The following is a 21477-nucleotide window of genomic DNA, read 5'->3' as shown; positions in this document are numbered from 1 at the left end:
GAAAGAGGGAGAGAACTTGTAGAGAAAAATAGACGAAAGATCGGCTGAAGTGTCGGGAACTCACGTGGCGGTTCGTTCGGTTACACCGCCGAAACTTATCTAATCAATCAGCCGACTGATCAACCTTTCATTGATCGCTGTAATCCATCACATGTAGCGCCGATACAAACCAGCCGCACCCTCCCATCCGCTCGCACATCCGGCCGCCAACTCCCGCTCTCTCGATTTTCCCTTCTGAGTTATAACGCTAATTATTTTTCACCCGAACGATCCATCTCCGCGAGCACCTCGGGCCGTCACGATACGCTGACAAATCTTCGAGAAATCATTAAAAGTTTTTAACCAGCAGCGGACAGACGGTATCGCGCTCCGGCGCGGCGTAGGAAGAGTTCCGAGCGTCTGGGATGTAAAAAGATTTCCTCGTAGAAATTCTCCATGGGAATCTGACGAGTTACATGAATCTCCGATTGGTATTATCGTATTAGCGTCTACTGCGCCATCGGATTAATAGGAGTATCAAGTGCGTGTTAATAATGAATGTGACTTGCTGCTATAACTTTCCGGACGCCTTCACGTATTCCTCCGAGAACCGCATTTGCATGAGCCGGTAATCATTAATAGATCGTCGCTATGTAGCGCGGTGTAACGCAAGATGCAAATTAATGAATGAAGGAGAGCCGAACGACTATAGACCGCACCTGATTTGATATTCAAGCATAGGAATATGCATGCAGCAGTAGCGTACGTAGGTGCACGCGAGTCTGCGTAGTCTGCGTAGCCTGCGTAATTCACGTAATGCAGTTTGGAATCTAATCAGGGTTTATTGCAATGTCGTTCGCTGTTTCTTTGATGAAACTTTCGTCAGGTATGCGCCGCGGTACTCTACATAATTAGAATGTAATTCGGCCGCTCTCAGCAACTGTATACGTGAGCGAATTATCGCAAATTAGGTCTCCGCGCGGTGTAAGTAACGCCGTTGTCAACTTACACGCTGACTTTTTTTGCAGTACACTGCCGAAACAGCCCTATATAATTGTATGGCGCTCTCGACTTCCATCTCGTAATTAACGCACTAATTTAAAGTCATTAAGATGATCCGGGTAGCGTGACATGTCCTCGTTGTAGTTTGCACGTGATATCGTGTAATTTGTAATTAAATTTGACGGCACGTGATGTGGTTCAATTGTGTAGAAGGTTCGAGATTACCTAATGGCTGATTCGATACTAACAACGAAGTTTTGTCTAGGAAAGTTTAACAGTTTATTAATTCTTTACAATTCCTATAACGAATTATTTCCATTTTTATTTTAATAACACAACTCTTCGATTAATTTGGAATTAAATTTTTCTTAAAAAGTTCCTCTCTTTTTCGTTATTCGAACGTTTATATGTATTTTATAAACTTGGGAATTTTATTCCAGTCGCCATTTGAATCTCTCGCAATTTATATTCGTTGGATTAAAGTTAAAATTTCAAGCATATAGTGACCGTTGGCCGACTGCCTGGTTTTAGACAAATTTGCACTATAAAGCGTTCTGATCCAATATCGTATTATGTTTCATACATAAAGAACGAGTGAATCTTCGTGATTAAATCTGTCTTTTTTTTTGTATCAATTCTAGCTGAAAGTTCTCTCTCTGCTTGGCTTGAAAGTAGGGCAACACGCTGAAATGCACACGCATACGTAAAGTCAGCGGAGATAGGAGAGTCGCGACTCATTTAACACAATCGAGCAAGAGCCTCGGAATAGAACCTTTGAAATTAAGCGGGGAAGAGATAACTAACTGAAACACAAAGTCGATATATTTCATACGATATATATTTTTTACGCAATTTTCGATTAACTAAAAAAGAAAACGAGACTCTATAAAAACTTTATATTAAAATAATCATGTAATATCGTACATGAATCATAACGAGGATTAAGAATCTCGCGTGTGGCTTCTCACGAAAGAATTCGCACGGCTTCAAAGCTGAGGTCCTTAACTATATTTAATTTACCTTGCCGTAGCGTGTTTCGTAAATTCATCGGCGTGTTGACGCCTCGACGTGCTCGTGAGAGACCAAAGGGATTCTTGAAGAAAGCACTCTTACATAAGGCAATATACGCAGCATTCGGTCGTTTGACTCGACGTCCTGTTCCGTCTGTCCCTTTGTGTCACCGAAACAAACGTGATTAAAACGTAGATTGGCATCCTGGCACCCGCCCAAGGATTTAATACCGAGGTCACTCCGGTCCGATTAAATATACCTAAAGGTCACATCGGGCCTGTCGTCGTGCTACCTCAAAGCTGCATTTTAATCAGATCTATCGCCGACAGTAAGAATTAATCGAATTATCCGTTGTCTTCGACGTAAATAGTCTCGTTCCCGAGATTAAAGAAGATTTCGCGACGGCGCCGCTATGGTCGCCCGGTATTTATAAAAGCAGAAACAAGAAATGCTATAACGAAGTTATATACCCTCATCCGAACGAGATGAGTCTGCTGGACTTATTTTATCCTTTCCCTCGTAACAAGTATTATCGTGATTCCAATATATATGGTGATTTTATGGTATTTATTATCATATCTTGCGATTAAATAATACATAAAGACAAAAAAAATCTTGATATAAAAATATCTGTTCTCTTTATTGAAAATTTCTGTTAATCTAAAAAGAAAAACGCCGGTTTTATCCCACTGCATATAGAACGTTAATGGAAATCGATCGTGTGATTACAATCACGATACAATCATATTTAATGACTATTGAGTGTTCTTTTTCCATCTGATATACATAGCTCTTCGATTTAAATTATTCATTTAATGAAAAACAAAAAAACTCTGTAATTTCACGTTACGCTAAACAAGAGCTAATACTCTAAATTATTCGTCTTCTCTTGTTTCAAGTGGCACATGTTTCTATATTTAATTTTAACTACTGAGTCTCTCTTTAATTTCCTGCTTTATTCGTATCACGGCATGAAGTTACGGTACTTTAACTTTTAGGAATAGACGACTACATATCGTAACAACGAATGTAAAATAAACCTCACTCTGTGAATGTGCAAAGACTGAAATATTTACAAAGTGCAATTCAACTGCTGAAAAAAAAAACTATTCAACTCGTACAATACGATGAAGACAACGAAAAGGACGTTTGTTCGGAATTCTTTTTTACTGCCATGATAATATCTTCGTTGCGGAATATAGGAACGTACTTGTTATTCGCTAACATATTTCTTGATATTTTGAAACTTCTTTCTTGCCACGATAATTATTCTCAGCTGTTTTTAAAACGAGGTTAAGTAACATTTGACATACTAATTTAGGAAAAAACTGGCTTATCAAAATAGAACGTTAATGAAAAAACTTAAATCTTATCAAAATGGAACATAAATAAGAATTAATCGTACATATCATACATTAATTATGAATATTTTTTTAATATAAAAATGTCCTTTTCAGAGTTTGAATTATTTATTTAATAAAGAGCTTTGTTAAAAATATTGAGTATAGATTTTTATTTAAATATATCTTTTTAATCGTTTGAATACAAAAAAGATTTTACTCTCTTTTATTGCTACATTTTTTATTTTATCAAAAGTAATGACATTATAAATTTATTTAATTAGTTACTTTTTTAACATTATTGAAAATATTCTTCCTAAAAAAGGATTTTCAATTGACTTCCTTTTTTAAACAATCGATTCAAATGAATTTATTCAATGAATGATATCAACGTCAGTGACAGGAAGATTAATTCTCCGAGGATTTCGCAAAATCGTGACAATTGTACCGTTTCACTCTTCTCCGACGTTTAATCGCGATATACACCCTCGGTGATGTCTTCGAGAAACGGTTAGTAGTGCGGTGACCACTCTCTCCCCAGTGGTATGAATCGTCGAGCGGTGAGCTTCGACAAATAGAAACAATTAAGCGGCTAATATGAGATGCCCTCGCCTTGTGCGTCGCTCCCACGGGAACGGAGTGGCGTGGGTGGCGAGAGTGCGCACCGCGTAACAATACTACAGGACAGTGCAAACACCAGCGGGGAAAACCAACAATGCGTCTCGACCCGGAGAGGCCGCCTCCAGGGCTGCTGCGTGCACACCCCGGGCTGCACACCCTCCCGCCGCGTATGCACGTGCGTGCGCGTTGATCGGATCCGGCAGACGGGCGGGTTCTGGCCGATCGTGACCACGCATACGCTCCTGAAATTGCATTAAACGGCCGAACGAAAGCGTTAAATAATGCGGCAATTGTAAGCGACGGCGTATTATCGATACGCGCGCGACCAGCGCGAGCTGTTTAATACACTTTCGCGTGGCGGGGTGGGATACGATTGTTGGATATACAGATATATGCGTTACCTAATGCGCGCGCCAGAGTAAATATTGATGACGCATTCAATTAGCGCGAATAAATATTGTCTCCGGAGAAAATGAACGAGGCGCGTTCGTTTGATTCGCGCAATTGCTAATAGAAAGGTGATACAAGAAGTGTAGAGAATCTCAAGTAAAAGATTGACCATCGTCTGCCATATTTAGGACAGTGCCTATAAGATAAAATGACAAAAGTGGTTGTATTCCGATATTCGTTGCCAATATTAAAAATTTATAGTTTACGTATATTATAGATTTTCAGTATCGGCAGGATATATTGGACACAGCTAAAATGAAATATCCATGCATCGCATTTAATAATTACTCTGTATGTGCAAAATTTCTACTATGTCATTATTATGTATATATCATTATAACTGTGTTATTAATCGTAATCGTAATTGTAATTTTTTCAATTATATATTTTATGCCACCCATTACTTAATTATAATAAAGTCTAGACTTACAAATAACATTATTGCTGATGTCTTACTTTTTGAAGTACAATTCTAATATACATTGCGTTTCATGTTTATAATAAAAACTTTGCACGTCAATAAAGCTATGTATTATTATTATTATTATTGTTGTTATTGTTATTATTATTATTTCATTTCGATCCATAAATGCTTCGAAACATTGCTTGATCAATGGGAAGAAAGAATTTTACTAATTCACCAATCAAAGAATGCATTTGTAGCATCAAATATACTATAGTCTCTATTTTGCATCTCATTCTATTCTAAACACTGTCTTGAATATGGCGGATCAATTAAAAGTGTCTAAACGGTGGCCGATCTCTTACTCAAATATCTTTAGGTGAGTAAGGCCTAAGCACAAAAATTGTTACCTATAATTGTTTCCGACAGAGTCATAACTACAAGAATCAATGTAAATGTAGTAGGCATACGGCATAAGTTGACTTTTGATTAGGTCAGAAACATTAAGAATTCATGACGATTTTTGTACTGAACTGACTATGTATATCGTAAGTTCGCGTATCTCTGCTCCGGATACTTCCCAGATTCTGAAATTCCGGGCTTCAATTTTTAAACGGTTAAACATTAAGCTGTGCGCATCGTATGTATCTTTTTATGCCCGCATGGGAAGGATTATTCTATGCAGATGATAATCACGAAAAGCTAAAAATCGCCGGGGAAAACTGAAAAGCATACCGTATGTTTTTCATTTTCATTTTCATTTTTTCATAATATATAAAATTCGTAGAGTCCATTAAAACCGGTTATTCTCAAATTCCCTACGCGCCAACCTTGTGCAACTAAAAATAAAATATACGTTCGAGTATTGCAAATGCTGCACGTGCTCGATTCTCCCGTCGTTTCATTATTCCGAGAAAAGCTATCGTTCTCACCTGCGCATGAAAGATCCTTTATCGACGCAGCTCATTAGACAAATTAAATGCACTTCTCGTTTACCCGCGTTTTCTCACTTTTTAATTTCACCGTGGAAAGTTCCGGCAAATTTGCTTCGTGCATTGATAAAACGATTCTAACCGAACCGATCTCGCTCGCAGCCGAAAGGCGATCTGTCTTCGAAACGGATTCGTCATTGATTAAGCGTGGAAGTGAAAAATTGCCTCCTTGCCTCGACGATAATAATCCCGCGTCTAACAGAGAAGCTGTCGAACGCAGAGAAGGAGACGCTGGGCAGGCTACTTTGAGGCGAAGATACGGTTAATGAAATAATTGAACTGAAAAGGATATTTGCCGCGGGACGGAGCGGACAATTGTTCGATGCAACGAAATGCATTATACATTCCCTCTGCACACGCACGCACGTGGACGCTCCAGGCGACAACGCAATGCGTGGGATCGAGGGAGGAAAACGCGTGTGTGTTACCTGAAACAGATTGCTCGAGGCGAAATCGGGTTTGCAAAAAGAAGAAGGACAGAGGGAAAGAATCCGGGCGAGAAGGATGGAATCGGCGCACGACCGAGAGAAGGGAAAACAGACCGGCTAAATCAACAGCCCGCGGCGAGCGTGGGGAAAATATCTGCTCGCTCGCTCGTTCGAGCACCGCTCGTTCTTCTCGCACTGTCATTTGCGCCCGGTTTTTTTTCTCTTCCCTTTTTCTTTACTGCGCGTATTGGCATGAAAGGTACGTAACGCGACGTCCCGCGGGTTCGATATTGACCGTATGCGATAACTGCGTCGAGAGAGAATGGAACCTTTCTCTCGCTTCGAAGAACGGTATTTCGATAATCAATACAAGCTGCCCCATCATCTCCGTGCAGATTTTACATGTCTAACATATCGGTTCATCATGAAAAATCTTGTGATTCCGAAAGGGGCGAAAAATATCCATAGGGTGGCGCCCTGTGATATATGTTATACGATTTAATTATCTCATTAAAACTATACTTGGGGAGTTTTTTTTAACTGTGTGAGCGCAAATTCTGTATGTTGTGAAAATTTTATTAGGTGTGGCATCACCTCGGAATTGGAGGTAAAGGTTCGCACAATCAGTTTGCGAAATACAGGGTGGCGCATGTTATATTTGCTTTATATATATATATTTGACATATTTATTTTTAACGAAATTGATACAGAACTGATAGAAATTGATATAAATCTATTTATTAAAACTGAAAATTGTTTCTAATGAATAACATTCAATATGACCGTCATTTTGCTTCATTTTTGGAAACGTGCCTTTGTGTTTTATTACATGAAAAAAAACCATTTTGTCGAAAGATCTAAAAATTTAGCTATACATACAAATCTGAAAATAATTGTGTTACTCCATCAAAATATTTGTGTAGAAAACACTCAAACGTGATGAGCAATACTGCAAAAAATTTTGATCAGTTTGAGCGTCCTACATAATTTTAACTCAAGTCATTTCATTAATTATATGTGCCTTTATCTCCGCTCTTCATGAAAATTCTGCATCTAACAGAATTTTCATGAAGTTCAGAATTGCACACCCAGTTAAAAAAACCGATACTCCACAAGTATAGTTTTAATGGGACAGTTAAATGATATATGACATTTTGTGCGCTATATTTATAGGTCATGAGTTCTACATTTGATTTATTAATATTTTCGTCATACATTTTATTGATATCAGTTTAAAATATGCGTCTTTTCATTTTCATTTTTTTATGAATTTACGATTTTTGAATAGACGATCTCTACGCATCACGTCGGAGTCGCTTTCGCAGCAACGCAATATCGCGCGAAACAAAGTAAAACAAGGAGACGCATCTTGACGGGAAGTAAAAGCCATGTAGCTAATTCTACAAAACGGCCAACAATTTCGCAGCCGCGGCCCGTCCACCGAAGCTCTTACATCCGTTAACGTCAGTCCGCCGGCAAATTTTTTTGCGGGGGAAGAAAACACAGTGGGGACGATGGCGGGAGTACCGCGCGATTTTCCATCTACGGCTTATCAGACGCTACAAGGTTTCCCTTTTCGTCCGCCGGTGGAATTTCTTCAGCCAGTGGGAAACGTCAAACGTAAATTCAGAAGCTTCGAAATTAATTCCACGCTGCGCGATTGTGCGGCGTTCACGCGTCTTGAATATTTAGCGTCGGGAAGATATTCCCATAACCGTTATCAAAGCTTTCGTATCCTTCAACGTCAATCCCGCAACGTCTCGTATTGGACAAACGAGACAGGAAAGGGAATATCCGATTTTCCGGCCGCGGTTTATCTCGCGGTACGAGCGTTTCCTCTTTTTGTTGCTTAACGTTTTTCCTATATAATGCAACACTTCGCGTGAAGAGCTTACGCGTCAACGTGCGAAACGCGGCGCAGCGATTATACGCGATGACAGAAGGCACTGTCGTTCTTCAAGGGAGTAACGTTTTATCGATTCTCCCTTGAACATCGATCCGCACCATCGAGATCGATAAACGCGTAATCGGTGCGATAATTATCGGCGACGATGGAGGCGCTTGCGCGAAACGTTTTCGCCGTTGAAAGGCGTTTTGTAGATGCCGCTTCGTATCTCTCAGTGTCCATTTTACCGAGCTTCTCGCAAGAAAAGGTAGAAATAGGAGGAAAACGTGGAGCTTCGGACATTTCAATGCAAAAGCATCTCGCCGCGAGCATCCTGGCTGCTTATTTTCCTGCTTTCGAACCTTCTCCATTAGTCTCGAACGTTTCGTTCCCCTTGTCCCGCTTCTTCGTATCTTCTCTTTTTCTAGCAGCAAATAACTGAGGAATCGTATCGGAGAAGGAGAAAAGCGTGGAAAAACCTAACGTTCTCTCTACATTTCTGAATGGATCTTCCGGGAACTTCCGGTTCGACGTTTTCGTTTGCTTGTTGCGCACGATAAATGAATTACAACGGGTTCAGGTAGCGTAACGTATGAACCCGAATAACATCGAATAATTATTATAACTCTCCGTTCCTATATTGGTGTTTTATTAATTAATTTTATCCTTATTTTCTTTCAATTTTTTTTCTAAGCTATTTATAATTTATATTATTTTCTAAACATTTATAAAATATAAAGTACGAGCAAAATATTTATTCGTTTGTAGAATCGTAAAAGCCATTCGGACGCTTGAGATTTATATCAAGAGACACCGATTCCTTTATTCAAGCGAACCCATTTCATACATCTTAATATCTACGGTTAGTGTTTACGTCGATGCGTTCCGATAACATCTTGAAGCTGCTTACGGAAAATAAATAACTGCGAGACGTCGCGACCACACAAACGTGTTTCATTTGTGAGAGATGCTTGGAAGAGACACAGAAAATGTATTTCATGATTAAGAAGAAGATCGTAAAGTCATTTAATACCTAATTAACAGCGACTCACTGTCGATTATAATTCGATTTCCGAGAGTAACAGGTTCTCATGTATATTGGAAGGAAGTAACTTCTAAAAGGATCTGATAACCATTCTTCGCAGAATGTTCTTTAGACCTTCAAAGAGCCCTTCAATATTTTCTACTCCTCTACGAGGAGTTGCGTTGCAACCTGTGTGACGATAATCTTGAATTTCTACCCATATCTGCGCTTCTCACATCTGAAGAACATCATCCCTCGAGAAAGCAGTATATTCTACCTCTCTCGTAGGCTAACCGTCTCTCGCGACGTTTACACCGGCCTGGTTCATAGAACGCATCATGAATCTTGCGGTAATACAGTATGAGAGTAAAGCTCCTTAGGGATGTCTCTCAGGATACCGGGAGGCACTTGTGTTCGCTATGTGCATCTTCTCTGTTGGTCGAATCGAAATAAATAATGCATCGATAGATGTAGTTACGTGCATATAACGTGCACTGTAATTGTCCACGCTGGTTTTCTAAGCGAGACTTTTCTAATTTATATATCCCCGATATATACGCAATAAAAAATCGATTTGATAATTAATTGCGATGTCATCCATTTTTAAGTGACGCGTAAAAATCGCAACGGTCTCATCATTCATTTGTGAGTAACAGTTATATTTATCTGATTATGAATGATTTTACTAAGTATTTGAGATATTAAAGAATATAAATATATCAAAACGTTAAAAAAAATAATAAGACATTAAAGTAATAATAATAATAATAAATATTAAAATAATATACTAGATTTTTATTAATGCCGAATCTGCAGCTTGGCATTCAAAGTATTAAAAAATATATTTCGAAAAAGAGAAAAACATGTGTCAATTTACAGATTCTAGTAGAACACAAAAATTATATGAATAGAGATTAGCTGAAAAACCTGTGTACTTTATTACAGCAGGCTTTATTACACGTTTATTATATAGCAGGCTTTATTAAAAAGGGTTGACATGTGCGTACAATAAAAAAAAAGACTCCTGTTAAAACGTGCGCTCAGATTAATACCAGAATTTCTCTCGCAGCTATTTGCACACTATGGCAATATATAACGTTCATGTTAAACATCGATGTTTGAGATCCAATAGAAAATTTTGAACGGTAGTTAAATATCTGCCAGACATGGAGAAAAACACAGGGATGACGAATTGGCAGGTCGATTCTCTGCGAAAAAAAAGCGTTTCCATTCGCTAATGCCCGACATCGTTACTCCACCACGCGCTTCTTCCGAGCGGAACTTTTTCGCAATTTGTGCGCGTGTAGGCATAAGGTCCGTAATGAGTTGCACCAGGGTGGAAAAAAAGAGAGAGAAAGAGAGAGGATATAATAAAACTCGCGGCGAAATTAGTCCTCGAACAGGGCGGCGGGTCGGACGGAAAGCGGAAGCTTTTTAATTGTGATCCCATCGGGAGCGCGGCTCTACCTCGTTAATAGATTCTTTTTTTTCCGTGAACTTTATAACACCCGGCAGTAACTCGCCGAAGAAGAATCCGCATTTTTCCGAATTTACATGGATACATAAATGCGATACACATAGGATGGTTTAAATAATATTCGCACCAAGAACGAGCGATTTCACTGCGAATACGTCGAAAATGTAACTGTTTATCGTTGCAAACTTTTTCGTTCAACATTATTCTACACTGACCTCTCGCTTATATTACATACATTCATCATATTAAATCACTTACTTTCGCAGTAACATAAGTTACTTACTGCTGCGAAAATTTTGCCGAATGCATCGCACGATACAGTAATTTGCATCCGCATCTCGCATTTCAAAATTGGTACTAGTATTACCGACTCATTTTTGTTTTCACAAAGAATGTTTCAGAATAACAAATTTCTCTTTCCACCCATCCTTCTATCGCGTTCACCCCTCCTGTATCTCTATCCCTTTCGTAGTCGCGTAGAAACGTCGAATCGAGCGTATTGCGTATTTGCGTGCTCGCCAAAACAAAACTATGTGAATTATTTCGATTCCGTGTACACCCGTGCCTTTGTAACATGATAGGTTTTCGACGTTACATCGATGCCTGCGGCTGGTTGTAACATCCTCGGATTTCCAGCCTTCCTCTTTCCCCCGTCCTCTTTTGCACGCATGCCACGCTCGCTTTGTTCTCGTTCTATAAGTATTCTGAAGAAGTACGATCAAATATGCAAGAGATCAGTCATTCGCTTGAATTATAAGGGCTACAATACAATATAACGTTACAACGATTACAACAACTGATAGGAATACTTCTGACTGAAGATGTGAGATAAATAATTAATATGAGAGAGATATTAATTCTTTCAGTATTACACGTTCGGCTGATATTTTTTTGCTATCAGCTTATCAAAATAAAAGGATCTCTTATTAAAAATGTTATCTAGCATTATTTGCTGAGCTTCAACAAATTCTTTTTTAATTACCTCTCAATCCTCGGGTGGCGTTCCATTTGCCAGAAATAACAACATTTAAAGAGAAATGAGAAATAAATATATTTTTGATACTTGACCGAAAGCTCAATCTCTGCTGTAGATTTTATATGCAAATTGAAATATAAATATTATTTAATATTGGTTTACCGTATACATATATCCCGAGGATTCTCAAAATCATTAATTGAAAATAACTTCTATATGAAAGTTCATTGAATGAAATGATAATGCAGAAATAGCAAACCATCTCTTCATCGTCATTTATATATATTCTTTAAAATTGATTGACGTTTATGGGTTAATGGTTTTATCTTTGATGAAATTATTTATATCTTTATTGTATCTAATTAATATATTCACTCTATATGGCAATTTTATCTAGATTTTCCATCTTTTTCTCTATACGAGCACAAGAGGAAGACGGACACGATCTCCCTGTGATAAAGACAATAGTTTCTCGCGAGAATCGCCACGCATTTACCGCAACTTTTCGTTCCGCGGAATATCGATAGGTATTTCATTGATCGATCAATGATACTCGAAATAATAGCCAGCGAGCGTCGCGCGAAGGTACATAACAGTCTGCCGGGCTGCGCATTCGGTTTGGTGGCCATCGCATCGACTCGCGCGTGAATTATTTCGGTTTCGCATACGACGCGGCTTTGTAACGTAATAGGTTTTCGACGTTACAACCGCGTCCGCGGCTGAGATATCGGGTTTCCAAATTGTGCCCGCACGGCAACCGTGATACTAAACCTACATCTCTTCCCTCTCTTCCGTCTCTCCTTCTATCTCTATCTATCTCTGTTCTCTCTCCCTGCTTCCTCTCGCTTTTTCTCTTTCTTTTTTTCTCGTACCTTTTTTTTCGCTATTCTATTTTATCCGAACTGTGGACCGGAGTCGAGCCGCGTACACACACGTATACCGGATACCGCCACGAATGCGCGTAACGACATTCGATTCGAGCCTGGCACTCATGATTCAGTGATATCTTGCCGAACGAGGTCGCCAGGCATTCGGTCAACCCAGACGATCGACCCAGACTATGCGTCGCCGTGTATTTTCCGATGCATCGAATGCCATGTACCTCGACGTGCGTCCTACTCCTCCTGTTGACTCTGCGTCGGGAGAAATTAGTACTGCCATGGCTCGAATGACTTTTTAACTTTGCCTTTACCACATATTACGCAAATCCATTTATAGTCGATCCAATCTCATATGTAGCAGTATCTGCATTTCCTACCGCTATATATTATATTACTATTGCTTCTCTACTTTCGGGTACGCGATCCGAAAGTAGAGAAGCAAAAAGTACGAGGAGAATTTAAAATACTTAAAATAGTCAATAGACAAGAATAGAATCAACAGAACCAATAGACGTTGAATTTAAAAAAAATTTATTTTTAAAACTTTTTCCTTTGAATTAAAAAACGAGAATTGAAGAACTATGTTGAAATATATAAAAATTAGGGTCTTTTTACTTACGAAATCTGTAGAAATGATTCTACGGAAACTACGATAAATTTACATTGACACTTGACGTGTACACGAGTGGAAACGCGTGTACCTGTTAATGCTTTTTGCAGTCTCTCTCTTCTAAAAATATTCGTTCCTAAATTATATTATATGCGGATGGGAATGTCGGCCAGTGGGAACCAGCCAGAACCGACCGTTCTTTATGTTCGGCGGGCTTTTATTTGCTCGATGAGAAGGGGCGAGCCTATACACGGGAAAATTTATGTTTTAGCGAAAAACGCGAGAGCATTATATACGAAATGCGACCGTTCGTCCGGCCGCGTTTAATAAATGGCGGTCGTGCTCGCGTAGAAATGTATTGCTCGCGTAATCGTTTATACCTGCTTTAAAAAGTTATAGTTCCTTCCTGCGTTAAAAAAAAAAAATTCCGCGTCTCGCAGACGCGGAAACGACGAGGTACACAATTGCATAATTTACGACGGAAACAAGAAAGCGGGAAACTCCTTTTTTAATCTCGTCCGGACATGAATAAATTCACGTTTTAGCAAACACGCCAGATAATATACAGGACTGAAAGCGCGAATTTGTTTTGTCACTAAGCTCTCGCGAGCTTAACGTGTACGTGATTTCAAATTCAGGTGCGTTTACACAAAAACCGCACATGTCTCTACTACCCTTTCCTAAACAAATCCTGCATCATAATGATTAAAATATTACTGGATCACCCTCGCGTCTCTTTTATTAAATAAAAGTGTTAGAAATTTCTCAAAAGAGAATCGCACGATGCATGATGACTTGCGATTTCCATTGCACTCCATTACGTAGCGAGCTTAATTTTAATTAAATTTATAATAGATATAATTTTAAATATTTTCATGATATCGTAGCAAAAGTAAGATTGCGAAGTAATATTTCATTAGATAGATTGTTATGTTCCATTTTTAACGGTGTTACAGTTCTAAAATTTTATTAGATTATTATTGGAGGCTACGATGTTTTAAATAGCAATAAAATTCTGGAATTCACGTTCGCGTCTGCATTTTAATGTATAAACTACCGAAATCTTTACGGCACCAAAAACCAGAATAAACTCGCTTTTTCACAAAGAATAAGTGCATCAATTTCCGAAAGTGTTTCTCCTCCATACATCGAGAGTATCCTACATTGTATGCCTTTGATCTACGTGATCCACATTCCCTGTCTGGGAACTCCTCGTAGATGCTGAAACTTTCTCGTCGTAATGTCGTAAGCTCCCGTGAAAAAGTTTCTGCTTTTCCCGACAGGAAACGGCGCGACGAAGTCGCCGTGTAAGTTGTAGATTCGCGATTTTGTTACTTCATTATTTCTTCGCGCAAGTTCACGCTCCAATCGCAATGAGGGAAGTCCAAGCTTAATGTTGCCTCGTAGAATTTTATCGATTGTCATTACAATAAACGCTGGCCTGCTTTGCGATCCTCGACATTCATTTAAAAGATGTACGTAGTCTACAGACAGAGAGAGAGAGAGAGAGAATGAGATATATTATAAAACATTATTTATACTCCAGATTTATACTCCAAAAATTATATATTTGTAACGTAACGAAATAAAATGAAAAACTACAATTACCACACGTTTTCATATTATTAATGTTTTTCAGATATTAGAATATAATTCTTGTTATTACACGAAAAAAACGATTTAGGTATATGGAGAAAAATATATATTGTATTCAAATATTAATTACTTATTTTCCAATATTTCAGAAATTTATATATATCCGTGAATCTATTATAAGTTCATCAACGTCAAATTTATTCAAAATATATTCTGTGAATCCTACTAAATTTAATACTTCAATCAAGATTATTAAATTAAAATGAATTTGTAAAAGGTCGTTTTTTCGATAAAATTTTGTAATATTCCTCGAAAGGAAATAAATTCTTGTTTTGAGTTATATATAGAGATATAATAATAATTTTTTTCTAAAATATAATAAGTATATATACTTTAAGATTACTATCAAGAAAATATTCTTTGTTAAAGAACTGTCACTTAAAAAAAAAGTAAACGGATTAATCACTTTTCTTAGCAATAAAATAATATTTTATGTATAAATCCAGATCTGAAAATATAATTTTATTGGACTATCAAAATAAATATGTAGAACACTTGCTGTTTGATGAAATGTTAAAATTGTTCAGTTTATGCTTGAATTTTCTACATAATTAGGTATTTTGTAGTCCAATATAATTATTTTCAGATCTGTGTGTGTCTAGTTAAATTTTTAAATACTTCAGCGAAAACCATTCTTTTCGTATATAATACATTTGTTTAATATTAATGAATGAGGTACGCAGAAATTTTCTTCGACAATATTTATTCTTTCGCGTAACGTCACGCCACTTGTGTTATCAGCGCAGATAACCCGTCGTGATGCGTGATGCTGCGGGCTACGTTCTCGCTTAAAATTTAATTCGAGCTCAAAGCCTTGGCTTTATGTCAGTTCGGCGACCGTGATTGGTTGGCACCTAAGTTTAAGCTCACTGGCTTTAGCTCTCCCCCGAACGGCAAGTGTGTGCGGCATGCGTGTATATAGACATTTAAGTGGTGTGACGCCACGTGTAGCGCAAACCGGGTCACCCCGTCGATGTTCGTAATCCGCCTTGCACAATAAATTTGCGTACTCCCGCGTGATTGTTCAAAACAATGTTGTTTTCGCATGTGAACATGCTCGTTGGATCTGACAGAAATACGAGCACTCGTATAAGATTTGTTTAAAGCGCAGCATCGCGTTACGTTTAGCACTGTAATGCTTACCGACATTAAAAACTGTCAGTTCGCGCTCTTTGTATCTATTAATATAATAAATTAAAAAGCACATTTATTGCAGAAAAATATCAATCTAATGAATTAGGTTTTCCAAACGGTAAGCGGCTTTACGATCGTAAATTAACGTAGTACTTTCCGAAAATTGAATTTGTAGAAGGGATACGTGCAGTTTAATCATAATTTAAGTAAATATGATTTAATTATGTTTACGATAAGCAGATTTAATCACGTTCATCGAACCATAGTCATCGCGGGAGGCGCATCGCCGCATGCGACGGTGGAAATTATCGGCGCAAGGACGGGAGATAATATAACCACTAGATAATGTATTGCGTGAAAATTACATAGTACCCCCGGTGTAACCCATTTAAAAGATCTCATTGCAGATACCACGATGTGATAATGTATGGACAGATTGCTTTTGTTTCGTGGACGGTTCATTTTCGCAGCTTTGTGTAACAAACCTTACCACGAAGTATCTCCTCTCGGTATTTTACGCACTTGCGCAGGTCTACAACGCTCCATACAACATCGCCATTATCTTTGTGTTACTAATTTTACCTTGTTTTGCGAGGTGTTGAATATTGAACGCACGCGACACAATGTATTTCATTATGTAAAATCGCGAGCCAATTTAATCTCACGAGTCGTTGTCATTATATATTTATTTAACTGAGAAAGAGCTACAATATATAATTGCTAAAATGAGAGATATATAAATTGCGTAAAAAAATTTATATTTGAATTGCAGATCGATTCTTTACATATTTATATAATTTATTATTATAGATGGGAGGAATAGATGTGAATTAAAATGAATTTAACAACGTTCGATGTTGAGCACCTAATTTTCGAAATCGCGCAGTGGTTTTAAATTGTTTGCAGATTCTCTTCGCGGTCTCGTTTGCGATCCGTTTCTGGTCTGATTTTCCACCTCTGCGGACAATTTGTGGATAATGATCGTAACGGCATGGCCAAAAACTTTGCCGCACTCTCTCTCTCTCTCTCTCTCTCTCTCTCTCGACGGGAAACGCTACGACTGAACGATAATTTATGAAAACGTTGCTTTCGACGACGCGGTCGTACACGTTTGCGTCGCAATGCTCTCTCGTGGGCGTCGTTAGCGGAGTACCGTGCCACGTATTTACGCACTAGAGAAATCAATAAACCATGCTCCGGGAAACGGGTTTAAGTGAGCGAGACCGTGTCAGACGCTATTCGAAAGAGAGAGGTAGAAAGGGTGGAAGGGTAAAACTAAAGGTAGCGCACGCCCTTCGCACGCTATCCAGCTATTAGACAATGCAAATAGTATCGTTGCCCTGTGATCGGCAATTTGAATCTCGATATTACATCCTCGACGAGAATAACCCTCTCGCTGTTTTTATACTGTTAAATTCATAATATCAAATTATACCCATAATTATTTTTAATCATTTCTATAGGTCGTTACTGTTCCTATTCAATATGTCATTAATTTAACTAAAATAATAGAATAATTTAACTCAGGACTCAATGTATTAATTGAAATTTAGTTTATTATTTATTGAGTGCATATACTGAAAAAAAAGTTTGGTAATGGCTACCAAATGTTTAATGGCATAATGCTAATTAAATGTTAAGTTCATATAATCGAAAATTATTTTACTTTCTTAAATATTCAGTAAATATTTCCAAATGGTTACATAATAAACGTTATATAATACTTACTAAATATTTACGAAAGTAAAATAATTTTTGATTATATTAACCAAATATTTAATTTGCATTATTTCATTAAACATTTGGTAACTATTACCAAACTCTTTCTTCAGTTAATACAGATATTGTTGACTTTGAAACTAATCAAAGAAATGAATTGAATATATGTTTTAACACACATGGAAGTTAAAAATATCAAAATATTTAACAAAGAATTGAGTTTGATGTAGTTTCGCGGAACTCTATTCAGAATCGTCCCAAAATGTTTTTCTCGAATATTTATCCTTTTTCTTTTCACGTGAAAAAATTTATGTACAAAGTTTGAACGAGGCTGTATAGGATCAGTCCCTTCCTCTTTTACCTCCGTGCGTTTCCGTTTTTCACAAAATGACGAAATAAAAACTGGTTATTATCACGCTGTGTAATATCAGTGGTTCGCGATAATCCAATACGAGCGAAACCGAATGGAATATATGGATTACGCTGTACTGGATGTTTACGCAAGATGTCAACATGTGAAAACAGAAGATTACGAATTTGCATTCTGAAATGTTCGACGTCAACGTGCAGGGTAGCGATCGGATTAAAATACAAACACAGAACACGATTCGACATATGGATTACGCACGGAGACGCGGGAATATTTATGCAAAAGAAATAAAAGTTCTATACGCGAGAGCAGAAATCAACGTTACACATTAACATATTGAAGTAGTCGTCATATGCAAGATAACGACAACATCAGACGGATTATTAATTCCCTGCCAAAATTCTCCCTTATCCGCGGATTTCGTGGTATACGAGATTGATATCATATTTAAAATTGTTTATTCCCCAGAGATAGATTCTTGCGTTAATAATTCACATCATTAATAACTCACGCGTAATGGGGAAATCGTGGAAAGTTTTATATACAGCAACGACATATACGAGAGACGATGCATGGAATGACGAGAAGAACGAGAAACGATCTCTCATATTTCGTCTCGTCTCGTCCCGCGTTATTAGTGCGAAGTTCATCGAGCGATGAAGCATCAGAATTATTGAGGGTCGAGGTAGAGGTGACTTTAACGGTGGTTCTCTCGTTAAAATGCGAATACTCGACTTAACGTAAACCATTTCGTTTAACGATTAAGTAAATGTTCAACAACTGGGAACAAGAGAGGCGACCGATCTACCGAAGAAATCAAGATGGTTTATAACAAACACATACCGTCGTTGATATCGTGATTTATACACAACAAGGGAAATCCGTAATTAGTCAGAATTTTTTAAATATTTAATATTAAATGTTAAATATTTGAATGATCAAATATTTAATTTCTGGAGAAAAAGTGCTAAAAATTGCAATTACTTAATTTTCACTTTTAATGATAAAATATTTGTATAATCTAGATGTTTATATAAAGTAATTTAATTATTAATTTAAAAAGGAAGAAAGTATAGTATGCTATCAAATTCAATTTCGAAATAATATGGAATATGTTGTTCAATGTCTTCTCATAACAATCATTGATAAAATATATAACAAAACTATAAGGAATAAAGCATGTAAAGTCGCATATCGGTTAAAGCTCTAAATACATTTATTCTAGACATAATGCGAATTCCTTTAGCTCGAGGGCGCAAATAGCAATGAACCAGAATGAGTTGGCAGAAGAAAGAAAGAAGCTTTAGAATAAGAAGCTTTTGAGTAAGAGTTCGGACAAGGAATAAAGTGAATAGTGGCTCAGGTACCTATGTAGATAATTCCGTGAAAGTGTAATTCTTAAAGCGAGCGTGCCGGTTAATCGAACGTCTGGTTAAAACGTTTAAACGTTATAAGCTCCGTTTACAATACCAAAGTTCAAGCCACATTTCAAACTTTCGGTAAATTGAATCTGTGAGATAAGTGAAATATACAATTTATATGTTATCCTTATATTATCTTGTTGAGAATCATTATTCCGCTAGTCTCAATAAGTGGGAATTTTTTTACAAAACTGTTTAAAAATTGAAATCACTCAACACACTCTCTGTTATTATAATGATTACGAAGAGGATTAAATTGATATGCATATAACGGACTGAACTTTTAAAAACTTGTCTCCGTTTGTTCTAGCTTTTAGTATGATAGATCGACTTCCTGATGATTATTCAGAGTTACAACAAAACTGGAAATTAGGGAAATTGTTAGGGAAATTAAAAACGGTCAGGTAAATCAAGATACAGTTAGGGAAGTTTTTACAAAATTTTCTGAAAAATTAAGATTCTTGGCTTTAAAGAAGTTAGAAATGCAAACTGTATTAACAAACATTAATAATAATTTACATTGTTATGTTAAATTGATCTCTCAACAAAATATTTATAACGGTTTCCAAATCAGGACAAAAATACAAAAAATTTCAAAATATTATTGAAAGTTAGAGAAGATTATGAAATTTTGTCTGGAAATCAAGGAAAAGATATGAAATTTCTCAGCCTAAAATTCCATATCTTTTTCATAAATTTCTCTAACTTTCAATAATATTTTGAAATTTTTTATATTTGTCCTATTATCGTACCTATAGGTACGATATCATTCTAGAGTTAAAAATTGAAAAAAATATTGCTGTGTCAACGATGACGATAAGATAGCTAATGGGAAAGTAACTTCTCAAAGAATGAGAAACTTGAGCGCGAATGGAGCAGCAGGTTTGAACACGTTTGGATGTTTGGAGAGAAAGCAGCGACGACGAATTACGTACGCGACAAATTACGTCTTCAACGCGGGCAAGATGGCGAAGTGAAATTTATAATTATGGGAAACGAAGGTCGATCGTCGCGCGAGAGAAGTCTGCGAGCAAAATTGTTAGAGAAACGCTCACGCGAGAGCTTGAAGCGAGACGATTTCTATTGACAAAAGCGTTCTATTCCTTAGACAAAGGCGTCCGCATTTAACTACAAACCGACCGCGTTTCCAGGCTGCTTCAGCTTCCTTGCTTCGGTCTCTCTCTCGCATTGTGGAATACGATCACGGGACGACGATGTTCACGGTCCGAACCATTTTCGGAGACACGAGCTTGCGTCGAACGTGCAAACAAACTTCGCAACTTTCGGTTCATGGTCGGCGCGAGTTTGCGCGGACCGTTTATGCGTTTCCGCGATGATGGAGATTGCGACGATTTAAAACCCATTAAGAGTTGGCCGGAACTCCCGACAACTTTAGTCCGAAATTGATTTTTCTCTATCGATGAATCGCTGTCGTTGCTGAACCAGTTCCTAAAAAGGTGAGAGAAATCGGGACACGCGCGTGAACGAAAAGACAAACGCAGTGCAATAATGACGTTGCTTGTATAAGTGGGAGAGAGAGAGAGAGAGAGAAGAAGGAAGGGAGAGAGAAGTCCAACGAGTAGTATCGCGTAGCTACTTAAAACTTTCGGAGCTTGTCTTGTGTCCTTACTAGTTGGCACCTTGCTTACTTAGCTCGGGTCCGCAACTTACCTTCTCTTGCAGCTTCTCCACTGTTTCTCATTCTACCCCTTTCCCGGGTTCACCCCTTTCCATCCCTCGATACCTTTTCCTTCCCTTCTCCTCTTGGTAGCTTAAATCGAAGTTTACCTTTGTTCCCGGCTGTCAGTCCGATATAGTTTCCGGCTACTATCGCTACTCTGCCACTGGTGCATCTGTTACTATGCGCACCGAGACAGCCCCGGGGTTGTAACGATATTAATCCGCTTTAGCGATGCATTTTGAAAAGGGCGATAATCGACGAAATCGTGCCGGTTGCGACGACGAATGCGACAACAAAATTCGCGAGCGCCGCCGCGACAGAAATTACTTCGATATTTGGTTTGTAAATTTACGCGGTATTCAAATAGAGCGGCCCGCGATGATTTATACCTTTTTCCAGAGCGGAAATCAACGTAAA

The 21477-nt window shown here is 37.8% G+C and overlaps 1 protein-coding gene across 1 annotated transcript in view; it reads left to right on the top strand.

Annotated features, from left to right (window-relative positions):
* The window catches only part of LOC108730142 (uncharacterized), a 120755-nt gene that overhangs the window by 66702 nt on the left and 32576 nt on the right, over nucleotides 1–21477 (top strand). The gene's annotated exons all lie outside the window — the stretch shown is intronic.

This window comes from Mycetomoellerius zeteki, unplaced genomic scaffold (genome assembly GCF_001594055.1).
Source record: "Mycetomoellerius zeteki isolate Tzet28-1 unplaced genomic scaffold, Tzet1.0 scaffold85, whole genome shotgun sequence".
Taxonomy (NCBI): domain Eukaryota; kingdom Metazoa; phylum Arthropoda; class Insecta; order Hymenoptera; family Formicidae; genus Mycetomoellerius; species Mycetomoellerius zeteki.
The sequence above is the reverse complement of the archived record's forward strand: the minus strand, read 5'-3'. Positions and strand labels throughout refer to the sequence as shown.